The sequence below is a fragment of the Corapipo altera genome, unplaced genomic scaffold (assembly GCF_003945725.1).
Source record: "Corapipo altera isolate COAL_440 unplaced genomic scaffold, ASM394572v1 2b, whole genome shotgun sequence".
In the NCBI taxonomy this organism is placed as follows: domain Eukaryota; kingdom Metazoa; phylum Chordata; class Aves; order Passeriformes; family Pipridae; genus Corapipo; species Corapipo altera.
In genome coordinates this window covers 33,710,162-33,726,479 of record NW_020884874.1, presented here as the reverse complement: position 1 = coordinate 33,726,479, position 16,318 = coordinate 33,710,162, and the positions used below count along the sequence as shown (strand labels likewise).

The following is a 16,318-nucleotide window of genomic DNA, read 5'->3' as shown; positions in this document are numbered from 1 at the left end:
CTAGATAAATACACATGGCAATAAAACTGGAAGACATCCTTCCTCCCCCAAGTTTAGAGCTGGCAGTCAGAAGAAGGTCATGAATGTGTTTCTCCTGTCTCCACCATATCTAGACTGAAGTGCTCCTACAAAGCATAGAAGTCTGCAGTATAAGGCAGTATAACACTATCCTTATTATTGTTTACTCCTGCATTGCTGGCTTTGGCTCACTGTTAAGTTAATATGCCCTGAAGGAGACAAGATAACCCCTTGTACCTTTACAAATTAAAAATATCTTGCCTTTACCTAAACTGCTACCTCCTGTTTCACCTATGAGTGTGTGTGTTTGGTCAACCAGTGGGTAGTATCTTCCCCCACCGCTCTAACAGGACAGTATGTATGAGCCCTAAGAAGAAGTCACCTTTTACATATCTCACTGGGAATATTATCTTTGAATATGCTTGTTTGCTACAGGCTGAACTGCAACATACATCCTTTAGTTCATTTCACTGCAACAAAAATATTCAGAGGAACTGAAAATATAGAATAGTCTCCCCACAGCTCTTTATTAAACACAGAGGTCTCAAGTGATTTTTTTAAAAATTTGTTTAGTAGTTTTCAGATAATTCTTATACCTTCTACTGCGTGCACATGCAAATACCTTGGGGATTCTTTGCAGAAGTTGCTTTTGAATGGTGAGCGTTTAGCAATGTCTGAGGTTTAACTACCTTCTAGTATGAGACTATTGCTTTAAACTTTCCCATTCTTTTGAGAGCAGTGATTACAAAGACTTCAGAGAAGACAGTACCAGCTTAGTTGGGGCCTAGCATTTACTTGTTGAGTTTAATTTACAACCTTGGTTTGCAAAAATACTCTGAAGCAAACTGTTTTCAAGTCGACATTTTCAGGGAATGGAGGAAGGGCCAGAAAGCAGATTTAAAAATTTATGAATGTTTCCTTTAATCTTGCTAAGCAAAACACAGGAGCCCCATGATGATGCATTGTAGCCAGAACCTAAAATGAGCCATCAACAGAAAACCAAGTTGCCTAGAGTGTCACTGGAAGAACGATCACAGAAACTCTACCATATGAAATAACCCGGAGACTTGTTTGGGCTTAGTGGTGCAACTGAACAAAAGTTGCTAAGTCCACAAGGAAAGTATTTTGCCTTTGTGCTTTCACCAAATACCTTCTTGGTGTGCACCATCTTGGCCTCCAAGTTTTGTATAAAAGCTTGCTGCCATTTGGCTAGAGACATTGTCTTGAGTTATTCACAGCTTAGTGTACAATAATAGTATTTTCTGGGGTTTGAGTAGGTTTTGGTTTTGTAGGGTTTCAGTCGGTTTTTGTCCCAATATCCCTGCCTTGTACTTTTGACAAAATCCTTTGGATCACCATGATTTTAAAACTTGAGTGATTAGTTTTAAAACTGCAGCTCAAGTACTATTACCATGGCTTTAAAACAATAAAACATTCTAAGGGAATTTTTTCTCTCTGTTTCTGGATGAAAGTTAAAAACAAGAATACATAAGCATACAGAAACCACTATCTGTTGCATTAAATGAAGAAACTGAACAGCTAAGGATTTTTAGAGCAGATACTTCAGTCTGAGTTTCTGTACTTGGTGCGAAAGTTTCAAGTGGACACATATAAAAAGCTAAAATAACCCTTGTCCTGTTCAGATGTTTCATATACCACTGTTTTTGATACCAGACAACCACAGCACAGTGTGATAGAATGCTACTTTCATATTACTTGCTTGGATTTATAAAGCATGATATTCTTGTTACAATCAAGTAGCTGCTAGCCTTCATTAATGCTGTTCTGCTCTGAGTAGAGAATGGGAGGTAGAACTGCCAAAATCGGGCATTGGCTGGCAGAGGGAGGTGAAAAGATTGATGAACACTGAGAGTATGGGCACAGAGATGAGTACTTCTGAGGATAAGTGCAAAACCATGTGAATTTTTCCACAATAAAAGGAGCTAGAAACAGAGGAGGGATCTGAGGAAAACAATTCCGTGGCTGCAGTGGTAGGACTGATGCTAGCAACAGCACTCAACATGACCTTAATAGAAGCAAGCACATCTTTTAAATCCACTGATAGTTTACTCTCATAATTCCTATTGGCAAAACCATGACTTCTTCCCTGGTACAAACCCAGATGCATGCTGTGTGACTTGAGATAAATCACCAATCCTTTCCCAGCTCTGGTTGTCTGTGTGCAACAGCTGCCTTTGCAAACTGCCAGGAGAGCCTTGCCTGGAGAGTATAGTGCAAGGGATGATGAAGTTCTAGTAATTGATGTGAAGCATCAATGAATGATGACGATACAACCCTGTTGGTGGTCTGCTCCTCACCAGCTTCAGGGCAGGGTACAAACCCTCCAGATTTAGGTATCTGCCTCTATGCTCCCAGTCTTTATATAAAAAGCTTTCCCAATGGTGATAACTGATGGGCTTTTTAACATGCCGTCTAGAGAATGACCTCCATTTCTGTTAATGAATGAAGTGGATTATTTGGCAATACAATCCACATGGAACTTGTTTAAGCAGATATCCTTGAAGGTCTGTTAGGTTGGATCTGTTGGTTCCTCACCTGAATCAAGACCAACAGCTAATGCATAAAAATTAATTTGACCTGATTTAAGCTTCATAATTCTGTATTGACTCACTAATTAAATTTCACAGTTCCAAGTTCACCCCCTGGCTACTCATAAATATCTCAGAGGGTTAAAAAAAATGTAAGTGTTAGTCTTCTAGAAAGATAATGTCAGCCTATCTTTTAGAATCTTTATTTGCTAAGTGCTGGAACTATGGTGTCTGTTTCCAAATACTTGGAAAATACTTGTACAAATAGCGAATGAGTCATGTTTTTTGCCTTTCATCTCTAGGTAACTCATGCTGACATAGCGCTTCATCTCCCTCTGTCCCTAAAATACACTTGCTTACTCCTCATTCATGACTTTTCTGCTCCTTGCACTCGTTAGTTCACCTGAAAATGTTATCACATTGTTAATATTTGTTTCTTCACATACAGAACAAACTGGTTCAATCTTCCACTTTCAAATTAATGCTTGCTTTGTTATCTCACAGTGAGCCTACTTTGCTCTCTCATTTTTCAGGTTTCTGTTATGTTTATTTCTCATGCGATCATTTCAGTGGGCTTAGTCTACCTTCTTTTAATTTCTTTGTTAAAAATTCCTTCTGCTGCTGCTTTTCAAAGGTTGGGCAGGGCTAGAAGAAGAGTTTGGGACTTTATAATTTAAATAATCATTTTATCTCTGAGTACGATCTTCAAAAATGTCTAACCTGTAAGTTTCCCACATAGTGTACTGGAGATGGACAGTTTAGTCGCAATTGAGACAGTGCTGTATTTTTTTACTTCGTCTTTCCATCGTGTTGTCTCCTCCTGTTGTCTTCCTGATGTCTTTCTGGAAGACATCCTGATGTTAAAATAAAGTCTCATGCTCTAGGGCTTCATCTGGCTGCCCACAGGGGTTAGGAAGGATATTTATGCTTTCTGGGGGTGGTTTTCACCTTTGTACGACTCCTCAAGGACAGGATACTGTTTTAGATGAGTGACCTGATAGAGCAGATAGTAGAGGGAATTCTCATTTTAAGATACCTATCTAGTGTCTCATAGTCTTATATCACATGTGAAACTGCTGATAAGATTTGGATCCGCCAGGGGAAAAAATTAGTCTCCTGATCGCTCAGCTGAGACCTGGAAATCAACTTGATTTTCTCTCAGGATAGGTATGTGGATCACCTACAAGGAATGTGTGGTTGTACCACATCTGTAGTTGCAAGGATTTGAGTTCCATCTTCCCTTCCTGCTCGAAGTCTTGCAACATGCAGATAGCTTGGTTGACTGAAGAATCAATTGCTTTATTATAGCCAAAATTGTCATTCTCAACAGAAAGGGCAGTAGCGAAATTTAATGGCAGGAGATCGCATAGATCAGCTTGTGGTCTCTTCTAGCTTTGAATACTATGAAATCTCCCTCCAAAACGGATGCCGTTGTTACTCCATAGGTTTGCTGGCAAGGAGAGGATTTCAAGGCAAGCATCCAGCACCCACCCACAGATTGTGTTGGCTTTGAGCCTGGCAGCTTGAGTCCCTTCCAAAATGTATCCAGGATCTTCTAGTTAGGAATGCAGCATATTGCTGGTTGTGACACAGATACAGCTGAGTTTACTCCATGTCTTATCTGTAACCTTTTAACGTTTTCACATGGCTCACTCATTTGCAGGAGCTTTTGTAAACCTGAAAACAGAAAACAGAATGGACTTCATGCAGCTACTGTTGTTTTTCCTGATTTAAGGTGTTCCCGGTCTTGCCTCTGGATAGCCTTCATGTTACGTTCAAACCTCCAAGGGTCTGCTGTTGTTGCTTTCTGGCCCGCACCCTTCATTTTTCTGGGCAAACCTCCCTCTATCCTGTTGATGTCGTTCCTAATTGCCCAAAGGAGTCATTGCTGAGCAATGTGAGGCATTTCCTTCCCTCTTATTAAAAGGCACCAAAATAAAACTTAGTCTTTCACAGCAGTGGCTAAATCAACCACATCTTAGCATTGTGTTATGGCTACAGCATTATGGACTGTTACTGTAAAGTAACAAGGTGTTTTAGAGGCTCCATGAAGTCTTTCTCTACCCTAGTATTCCCCCGAAAAGAAAAATCACTTGTGCCAAGGTCCTGTCACTGTAGCACGGCAAACGCTGTGAGGAGACCTCACTGTGCTACTGTTTACATGGGGCAGAGGTTGCTCCTAAACTGCAGTGAAGAAAAGTCAGTTGAAAATGGTGTTTTTAAGGTACCTAATCCGTGTCCCCTGTAATGACCACTTGCTATCTTTTTTTCCAGAATTAGCTTGGACTAACCCAGAACAGACGTCTGTTGTGCTAGTTCGTCATAGTGCTTTAATGTAGAACAGTAGACTATCTCTCCTTCAAAGCCCTGACAAGAAAACTGGTAAATACATAGTCTAAATGAAGTCTAAAAAAAATTAATAAGGCTAGCTTTAGGCAACTGCTGCTTCATAGTGATACAACTCCATGCTCTTCTTAATGAAAGAGAATAAAAAATTTAGTAAAATATTAATGAATTATAAGGAAATGTATGGTGGTTGCTGAACACAGTCAGCTCTTGTCGCTCTCTCAACTCCAGGACTGTCCCTTGGGTTCTGCTAGTTTAGCAGAGATAAAAACTCAGGGATGAATTGTTGATCAAATAGATTTTGTAGTACTATTAGAAAGGTGCATTAATCTTTACAAGTCCTTGAAAATTAACTTTCGTGGGTGTTAGCACTTTCCTGCAGTCAGATGCTTTGATTAATTACACCCTCTCATAAAATTTCTCCATGAAAAAGAATCACATTCCTGACAAATAGTTAGTAACTGAAGGTCAGTAAACTGGGAGGAGGAGTCTTGAGATTCCTCTCAGTGTAAGGGTTAGTGATAATCAATCTCTCAAGAGTTAAATTTATTTTCAGATGGGAGATTGTGATTGCTCTTTGTAATAATAATTCTGTCCCATGAAAACGTCAACAAGATTACAGAATCATTTACAGAATTTCATTTATGTTCAGAAAGACCTCTGAGATCACTGAGTCAAACCTTTGACAGATCACCACTTTGTCAACTAGACCATGACACTAAGTACCACATCCAGTCATTTCTTGAACACCTACAGGGATGGTGACTCCACCACCTCCCTGGGCAATCTATTCCAATGTTCAACAGTTATTTTCATGAAAAAATTCCTCCTGATGTCCAACCTGAACATCTGCTGGCACAACTTGAGACTATGTCCTCTCATCCTGTCACTAGTTGCCTGAGAGAAGAGGCTGACCCCTGCCTTGCTACAGCCTCCTTTCAGGTAGTTTTAGAGAGTGATATGGTTTCCCCCCAAGCCTCCTTTTCTCCAGGCTAAACACCCTCAGCTCCCTCAGCTGCTCCTCATACGACTTACTCTCTAGACCCTACTCCAGCTCCATTGCTCTTCTCTGGACAGTCTCCAGCACCTCAATGTCTTTCTGGTAGTAAGAGGCCCAGAACTGGACACAGGATTTGAGGTGCAGCCTCACCAGTGCTGAGTACAGGTGGACAATCACTTCCCTGCTCCTGTTGACCACACTGTTGCTGATACAGGCCAGGATGCTGTTGGCCTTCTTGACTACCTGAGAACTCTGCTGGCTCATGTTTAGCTGGCTGGCTGACCAGCACCCCAAAGTAATTTTTTGCTGGGCAGATTTCCAGCCACTCTTCCCCCAGCCTGTAGCACTGCACGGGTTTATTGCAGCCAAAGTGTAGGACCTGGCAACTGGCCTTGTTGAACGTTATACCATTGGCCTAGGTCCATCAGTCCAGCCTGTCCAGATCCCTCTTCACAGCCTTCCTACCCTCCAGCAGAACAATACTCCACCCAGCTTGGTGTTGTCTCTGAACTGACTGAGAATGCACTCAGTTCCCTTGTCCAGATCATCAATAAAGATATTAAACAGCACTGGGCCCAATACTAAGCCCTGGGGAACATCACTAGTGACTGCCAGCTGGATATGGCACCATTCAGCACCACTCTCTGGGCTTGGCCATCCAGCCAGTTTCTGATACAGCAAAGAGTGCCCCTGTCCAAGCTGTGGGCTGGCAGCTTCTCTAGGAGAATGCCATGTGAGACAGTATCAAAGCCTTTGCTGAAGTCCAGGTAGACTACAGCCACAGCCTTTCCCTGATCCACTAATTGGGTTACCTGTTCATAAAAGGAGATCAAGTTGGTCAGGTAGGACCTACCTCTCCTAAATCCATGCTGGCTGGGCCTGATCCCTTGGTTGTCCTGTATGTGCCATGTGGTTGCACTCAAGATGATTTGTTCCATAACTTTGCCGGGCACCAAGGTCAGTCTGACAAGCCTGTAGTTTTCCAGATCTTCCTTCTGGTGCTTCTCGTGGATGGGTGTCACATTGGCCAACCAACCTCCAGTCATCTGGGACCTCCCCGATTAGCCAGGATTGCTGATAAATGATGGACAACGACTTAGTGAGCTCTTCCATCACCTCCCTCAGTATTCTTGGATGAATACCATCAAGTCTTATAGACTTGTAAGTGTCTAAATGACTCAGCGGGTCACTAACTACTTCCTCCTAGATTATAGGGTGTTTATTCTGGGATGCTGAAGTCATCCCATCTGTGGAAACTCCATCTGCTCCTCCCCAACAGCTTTCAGACTGGCAGGCCTGGGCTGAGATTTAAGCACAGTAGTGTCATGTCTTCTGCTCTAGCTGGAAGGACCCTTACAAATGAATAGAGTTAAATCTGCAAGCGATTTAGCCCTGTTTCCTTCACTGAAGCTACTGAGCAGACTTGTTAATATTTTTTCATTCCTGAGATGTGTTTTCAAAGTGTAGTTGCCCTCCATTTAATATAAATGATTTGCAACCATTAATGCCCTACAGGCAACCAGAAAGCCATCAGAACACAGAGAAAGGTTTGAGCTGTTCTTGACAGAAATTTCTCCCTGTGTATGAAATGAGACAACTTTTCTTAAGGAGTGAGGAATTCTGTAGTGAGTCTTAAGACATTAATAACTCAATTATTAGTCTGGTCAGTCTCAGGGTGAAATGCTATTGCTATTACCAGCTTCCTGAGATACCCATTCCAGTCTAGTTTTGTACCATTGCAGATTTTGATGCTCTACCCTGCAAGAAAGTTGTTTTGGTATCTTTTTGCTCTTCCTTTGTTATTACTGAAAATGCTGATTCAATGTTACACTGCCAGCATGCAAACACACGCTCCTTTTTGTGTTTGATGCTAGACTACTATGTTGATGCAACTACTATGTTGATGCATTAATTGTATGGTTTCAAATTGCCATTGGGGACTGCTGAAGGAATAGGCAGGAGAGTCTGTTGTGCCTCTGTCATAAGACTTTTGGTTCCTCCACCCTTTACAGCTGATCAGGAGCCATCCTTGCCTCTCATTCTTGTCCCTGGCGTCTGTGCCTTCCCTCTCTGCTTTCCCAGAGTGCTTTTCCCAGCAGTGGAATTGCCTTCACTGGGAGCACTCTTAGAGGCCTTGGGCGACAGACTCACCAGAGTAGGGGTTTCACAGTGCATGGGTCCTCTCAGGCCCTCTTGAATGATACCATTATACAAATTATCAATATCAGTACAAATTATCAATACATCTTTACTCTCTTTTGTATGTTAGGAGGAAAAAATAGTCTTCACAGCTCATTTTTGGGTATATACACATTATCTTCAGTTTGGATTGGAGAAGGCAGGGCAGACAGATGTGGTTGCCTACCTGCAAAACGGGCAGCACACTAGTCCTATGATAGCAGTGAAATTCAGTGGTTGCTGGTTTTGGGAGAGGAATACCAAGTCTAGCACGGTTATGTGGAAAGCATGCAGTCATCCCGAGCTTTAAAAAGGGTCACTCTTTGCAGGTCTGGAGATGCTGGAGAGCTTGGGTTATGCTGTGTGTTTCTCCCATGTGCTGGAAGACAGGAGTTCCAGGTGGATTCTGTTGCCTTCAGTTGGGAGGGCAAAACACCCACCCTTTGTTGTTAAAGAAGGAGTTACCAGACTTCACCTCAGGTAATCATTTCTTGAAACAAGCTGAATCTCTAGTTATGATTTCTCAACTCGCCCTTTTGGGCTAGTGTTTACTAACATAGCTCAGCTGTAGCATCTTCAGTAGTGTCTGGAGTTATCAGGATGTTTTGGTCTCATTCATCTCAATCCTCTCTTTCATGAACATGCACAGCACTTTCTGATGCAGATAAAGATTCCCTGAGAAGCTCCCAGCTCAAGTTAAAAGGAGAACAAATGAGAGAAGGGCAACATGGAGGGGGGTGAGAGAGAAGAGGGAAGAAGGGGAATGGAGGAGATATTGGCATGATTATTGGAAAAAGTAATTCAGATCACTGATGCTAGTGAGTTTTCCAGATTATGAATAAGTTTAAAGGCATTTTTCTGAATGTGGCAGAGGCCACTGTTTGAGTCTCATTGAAGTTAATTTTGTGAAGGGGAATAAGGTGGGAGGAAGAAAGAGTGAATGCATGCCAGATGGGGTTTAAGAAGAGAAATCCAGGCACAGAGACAGCATGAAAAGAGCTTGCAAGCAGGCATATGAGGGGAACACAAAAGGAATGGAGGGAGAGTGAATGGAGATGGGGGAGGGCCAGGCTGAGCAGATGGAGACAGCAAGAGGAGGAGGTTGGGCAGGCAATAAGGGGATTTACTTGTAGAGAGGCCTTCGAAAGTAAAAGTAAGGAGTTTGGCATTGGATAACTGGTGGGGGAACGGAGCGCACAGGGAGCCCCTGGGTGCTGAATGCAGGTGATGGTGCAGAGCTTGGCAACCTGGACAGGTTTAGTTGGGTCTGGAAGGGATCGAATTCTCTTTCTGGGGTCAGACCCCACTTGGCACCCCTGGAGACCAAGGCCGTGAGTTGCAGTGATTTCACAGAGAGAAAGGGTGACTTTGTTTAAAAGTACAGGGAGCTGTATTTATCTAAGACCTTTCTGTGGAGTCTTTCATTGTGCTCAGCATTGCAGCCATGATTCATGCACAATCATAAAGATGTTAAAATGAAACAAGGAACCAGCTCCTAGAAACCCAAACATGTAAAATATGTCAAGGGGACAACTCAGAAAGACAAGAAGGTAAAGTTCCATGTACAGAGACATGAAAGATAAGGAGATAAAAACAATCTCAGTCATGCTCACACCTACAGAAATAGACAGCAGATACGTTTAAAAGATTTCCAACATAAAAAGAAGGTGTAAAGAACTTCCACCACCTGTTGCTGTGGAATATCTCCTGTTTCTTGGTAGAGGTGATGCCTGTCTGCATGAAGAATCAGGGGTAGGCAGTGCAACTTTGGGTTGTCAATTTTGCTTCATCATTGCAGGCCATTATTAAGGGAGAGGGAAAAGGGGCAAACAAATAACAGTTTGGATAGCTGAGTAAAATGCAATGGTTATTCTATCAGCAGAGAGCAGGATGAGAGAGCAGAGTACTGGCAGGGTATGTTGTCTGAGGGACTGAATGAAGAGGATAGGCAGTAGAGGGGAATTCCTGTCCTGGAAGAAGATGGGTGGAAGAAGATGGGCTGTCAGAGGGAGAACTAATTCTGCAGCAAAGTGCCATTCCTAATCCAGGAGTGCCATCTGTACCTTCTGAGTATCCTTTCTTAGCCCATCCACCCCCAGGAGAGCCTGCTCTACTGTTGGAGAAAGTCTTTTTTTTAATTATTATTTCTCATTTTAAAGCTGTTCCAACTTTTTTGTTTTGTTGATTTCATCTGGGTTTTGTTTGCTTGTTTTTATGAACAGATTCATTTTGAAAAAAAATCAAGGAGGGGAAATAGCTAATCTTTCTAAAAGGTGGGATGTTTTTCCCTGGTGATCTCAACTGGCCTCAGTGGCCAAAACTGACTGGTGGTAACACATAGCTCCTTGTGACTCGGCCACATATATGTTGTTTGCAATCACCACATCAAGCAAATTATTGCTTGGGGAATTACCTTTTGGGTGAGTGTTGGGGTGATTCAGAGTGCATTCAGTTTTGTGATTCATGGAGCTGCAAAGGAAAACTGATGACTAGAGGTGGAGGAAGGAGTAAGACAGTAAGGCAGAAAATCAGTGTCCAGAAGGCACTTGTCATCAGGCACATTTCAGAGTTTCTAACAATATGGGACAGTGACATTTGGCAACCACTACATTTATGCTGCATGTTTTAATCTTTACTTTCTGACAGTATTTTAATGTTTTGCAAAAACACTATTGCTAACATATGAACACTAGTATTTTTAGTTACTTCCTACTCTTAGGTACTGTTTTATCACACAGAACAATTTAAACCAACTGTTCCAGCCAGTTACTCTTTGGAAATGCTCTCTGTTCATTGAGCTTTGTTCTGAAGTCTTTATTTGTCTTCTGTACTCCCAAATTTCTTCATGTGAAGTGCAACTTTGCTCTACTTAAACCCATTTCCTAAGCAATTTTTTTCCTAAATTAAAGGTTGCTAGAAACATAGAAGAAGCCATTGCAGATGAACCTGTCTAGTGGTCTTGCCTTGTTTTGAGGGGGTCCACTCTTAGAAACTTTGGAAGAACCTGCAAGAAATCTCAGTGAAGTTACCTGTGGAATGAATTTCTCATGGGAGAGGATTTTTCCTTGAATTTTTCATTGAATTACGAGCCTAAATTCTGAAACTTAGGTGAAGTTCTTTTCTAATTTCAAGCTTAACCTTGTTAACTGTCTATAAACACCTCACTTCTAAAATAGCAGTGATTCCAACAGCATGGTTACACGTTACGTATTCTAAATATTTTTAACCAGTTATACAGTTTTAGCACTTCTGGAAAAGAAGGAAACCTTTTTAGTTATTAACTACACTACAGTAACCTGATTCCTCAAGTTTCTGCAAGCAACCAGGTACCACCACCATGCACAAGTGCTTATGTATACCTCTATTCAGCGTTAATTATTTAGTTAGTTCTGTGTGCCATTTGTACAAACACAGTGTTCACAGAGCCCTTAAACACACAAGGATTGGCTCTGTTTAATTCCAAGGATTAAACATGGGCTGAAATGACCTGTCAGCTGAGGATGCTCAGTCAATGTCTGTGCTTGGAATATGCAAAAGTCTAACAAAACCATGATTAATAATGTGTATCAATGGAGTCAAAAAGCCCATTTGATTAGGCTTTTATGGGAAGTACAATACAAATAATTATGCCAAAGATAAAGAAATTCAGAAAAAGTATTTTTCAAGTAAACATAGCATTTCCCAAGCAGCAGGACATAATGGCTTTGAAGTTCTCTGTAAAGTCAGAATTATCCCCACCATAACTTATGGTGAGTAACCTAATCAGACAGTGACACTAAGGAGGAATGAACCTTAAACAATTTCTTTGGTGTATTAAGTGCAAATGGGCTTTTGTATATTATTTATTCCTTTTGTCTCACATGATTTTCTTTTAAAACTATACTTATTGTAAAGAACTATAAAGAAATTCCTTTTATTCTGCAGTTAATGCAGGGCTTGAAAAATGTACCTTCTGTCTAAATAGCCAGTGAAGACCATTTGTACAAATGTGGACAGTTTGGTTTGGTCTCATGTGTGAAAAGCCCAGTTGTAATTCTGCTTTCTCTGGCTTTCAGAGGACTTTGTTTTGTTTTGTTTTGTTTTGTTTTCAAACATGCTTAGAAGGCACATGTTGATGAATCAGCAAAATATGACAGTCTTGTTAGCTTTTTAAGTGATTTTCCATCTGGTAGATTCATTTAATTAGGGTGGTGGGCTTGAAGTTATTCTGTTGCTCATTTCATGCAATTCAAATACCTGCATGGGGATTCCTAAATTTCTAGTGCTCCTAGAGACACGGATCTACTCCTTGTCCCATGTAACTGCAGCAAGTACTCACCTGTAGCATAAGGCTTAGATAACTTCCGTTTTTTGCCATAGAAAGAAAGAAAACCTCATCTCAGCCAGATCCCTGTGAGCTGCAGATGGAGAGGCTTTGAAATGGAAAAAAATAGAAGTATTAAGAAGAGTGAATAAGGCAGTCTGACAAGGGAAGGGATGAAACAAAAGGCCAAAACCGTGTGGTCTGGTTCTTTTCTTTGATTGCTGTAGTAATAAACCCAATCCATTGAAGTTCATGGCTTTATGCTGGCACAAAACAGAAAAGAATCAAGTGCCAGGTTTCAGGCAAAGCAAGGACACAATCTTTCACGTAGGTAAATGAGTGAATTATCATTGTTTATCTTGGCCTTCTCATCAAGAAGACTGTTTTATGGTTTGGGAAGTAAGAACTTAAAGGGTCCATTAGACAAGTATATTTCTGATTGCCTGAAACTGCTGAAAGGGTATGGTAGAATTTAAAATAGCTACCAGCTAAACAGTAAAATACTCCCCCAGAACTCCAAGATGGTGACTCCACTTGACTCCACTTACTTTTCCATTCCCTTTCTCTACATTTCCCTTCCTTACGAATTCTAACATGTCATCTGATAACACAGCTGTTTTGCGTTTTTCTTTTGTATATTTTCATGCATTAGATTTCTAGATCCTTTCCATTACTTCCTACATTTATTCATGCATTTCCTTAGAGTGCTGTAGAGAGCTGGGACACTAGTATACACTGAGATCTCTTCTCTACAGAGAAATATCTTTGCTGAAACACAGCTATGCTGATTTTCGTGGAAGAGTAGTAGTGTGAATTAACTTTTTTATTGTTGTTACTCAAAACAGGATAAGCTTCAAAATGTCTTTTGAAAAACTTAATCTGACATACAGTGTAGACAGAAGTAGCAGCTGTAATAAATCCTGCTGGGGTCGGGTCATTTGTGTCCCAAAAAGAAGTACAGGTCAGTGCCACTGCAGCAACTGCTGCTGTGTCAGTTACATTTATATTGCTGTCTGAAGCCCAACTATTGGAAAAAATCTAAGAAAAACTTCAGAAGCACCTCAAACTGTGTGCCAGGCTTCAGTGTGGTTCACGTGGATCAAATAATTTCACTTGGCAGAGTAATGTAGTGATCTCACGAAAGCTCTTAATATTAACAATACACTACTCTTTAGGTGGGAGTCTTCCTTCTACACCAAGGCCAGGCCAGATATCTGTTTACAAAGATCAAGTTCTCACTTACAAGAAGGTAGGTATAACTGGGGAGGTGGGGGCTTTTTTACATCTCGCTATGAGCAAAAAGTAAGCCAAGAAGTTGGCGGAGTTTGGGTGGGGTTTTTTGGTTTTTTTTAGTCAAATAACAGGTCAGTTGCTGTTGTTTGGAGTTTCTAAATGTCTTCTCAGATTAAATTAAATCATTTACGCACATTGGAAATTCATGTTTGGTAGATCAGACTTGCACAGAAGACTGGTAGTTCACCGACAATGAGGAATGGTTTGATCTCAGCCATGAATGTGGTTTAGAAAAATTACACTTCTGTTGAATATGAGGGTTTGTTTTAAAAACTCTTGAGTGTCGTGTTTAACAAATTAAAATGGCCGTGGGAAGGGGGAAAACAAAGGAGAGCAGAAGTTTGTTTTCCTTAAAAAAGCAGCACAGCAGGCACTAAGGACATCATCCCCTTGGTGGCTGAGACAGCAGGAAGGTTTTCAGGTAGGGCTGGAGCTGTGCTCTTTGGGTTGCTAGCCTACTGGAAGAGCTTGTCTGCTTGCCTTCCTGGAAAGGCAGAGCAGCCAGCCAGGTGCCCTCTGGCAGTCTGCGGCTTTCAGGATCTGCTTACTTTGCCTCTGCCTGAAGCCAGTCCCAGCCTGGGCTCCTTCCTCATACTTGAGATGGATGAGAAAACAGAGGGTGATATTGCAGACATAGGAATGGTGGGGAGGGGACACCAGAGTACATCTGTGTTTCTTTTTCAACAGTCTTTTATAACTCTTTTTTAAAACTTCCTGCATAACTTTAGGGGGGAAAATGAAACTTCTGTGCTTCTTCCTCTGTAAGACAGCATTAGTGAATAATGTTTCCCTGTTTCACAGAGCTGTCAGGCAATGTCTTGAGTATTTGTGAAGCCTGCAGAAATGTTGGGTGCTGTAGACCACCTGAGAATGAAGTGCTTATAGCTAAAGGGAAGACAAATGCCTTGTTGGCATAAGGAAGGTGACAAATTGAATTTATCAAGAATTTTTTGGAGGTCTGGACTGGTTTTGTAATTTCTTTCCTATATGGAAGTAAGGGTGTGTTAGCAGATTTTACAGATTATAAAATTTGAGAGACCATTTTCTGCACAGAGAGGAACTGGTACAGAATTTGGTATGATTCAGAGAGCTCTGAAGTCTGTATGACTGGAAGCAGAATGAAGCATAGCAGTACAAAGTGCAAAATCATTCACCTAGGGACAAAATATGAATACTGTCTTTGAGCTCATCAGTTGGAAACAACAAAGAGGAAAGAAAGTGTTTATGGTAATGTTCATAACAAAATGACTTGGTCAACAGTGACTCCTCCCACCCTCCCAGTACTGTGACCATTACATATCAGGAAAAATTTCTGCAAAAGGACAGGGGAAACATTTAAGCTGTCTCTAAAATATTAGCAAAGCCTTAGCAAGAGCCTCTCTGCAACTTGTAGTAGTCATTTGTATTGAGCAAATGAATTCCCAGTGGAAGAGTGAAGGGCTTGTAAAGTGGGACATCAGGAGACGGAGCTACTGTTATAAGAAAGAGCTAACAGATTGTGCCATGATTAGTCAAGGAAAATGGTCTGGGAAAGATTCTACTGCTCCTTTTAAATACTAAATATTAAAAAGGTGGAATATATTTTTAAAGCTGGTCCAGCAAAAATGGCCATACATTTATTTTGGCTGGAAAACAGGAGAAGGTAGAGTGAGATTGTGAATGACCTTTTTACTGCGGCACTGGAAGCTATGTAACTGATTTTTGGGTGTGTGACCAGTCCACAATAGTAGGGACTAACGTCAGGGATCATGGGATCCCTTTCAGGCCTCTGTTTCAGAGCTCCACTAAGCTGGAAGAGAGTGGTGGACTCCACATGGCAGCACCTGAAGCCAGAGCCTGGTTTGTAGGCAAGCGGGAAGTGCGTGGGTTTCCTTCCTATGGGACATGCCATTTCCCTCTCACCAAAATTCTTCCTGATTTTCTCATTTTTGTTTCCTACACCATTTAAAGGTTCCTTTGCCTCCCTTTCCCATTAATTTAAAGCCCTACTCCACAGATCATTTACAGCTGCATTAAAGTTATTCTAGAGCTTCATGAGGCTGAAATAGTCAGAAAATCAACTCCCGTAGTTTTGTAGGTAAGAAAAAATGTCTACAGTTTTGAGTATGCATTATGATAAGCCATGTGTAGAGCATGTGCTTATAAGAAGGAAAAGCTATTGGCAATAAAATTTTCTGCTTTTCTAATAATGCTTTTCAGATTTAGTGAAGCCTCATCCAGTCAAACAACAACTTGGGTCAGAAAAACTCCACATATGTTGGGTGAAAACTCCACATAGAACTTTAGTTAAATGGAAGGTCTAGAGTCTCACAAAGGAATCCTTCCTCCAAAAATAAACTCAGAGTTGCTCCTGCATTACTGGCTTGTTTTGTCTGGATGTCAATCTGCGCTGAAAAAAAAGAAGGTAATGATAGGTAATTATATCTGAGTGTGCATGAGCCATATCAGATGTAGAGATGGTCTGATATAACGCGGGTGTTGGGACTACTCTGTGATTTACTTTTTCTGCTCTTAGAAACTACAAACTAGAGGGCTTGCCAGAAGCTTTCTCAGTGTAGGGATTCTGAGTTATGGGGTTTGGTGGAAGCCACATCGTTTCTTTGCTTTGAAAATAGTCAGACCCAAGGTGCA

General features: G+C 41.2%; 1 protein-coding gene across 1 annotated transcript in view; it reads left to right on the top strand.

The window, feature by feature from the left end:
- Positions 1 to 16,318, top strand: part of PDE10A (phosphodiesterase 10A) — a 355,321-nt gene that overhangs the window by 153,627 nt on the left and 185,376 nt on the right. The window lies entirely within an intron of this gene.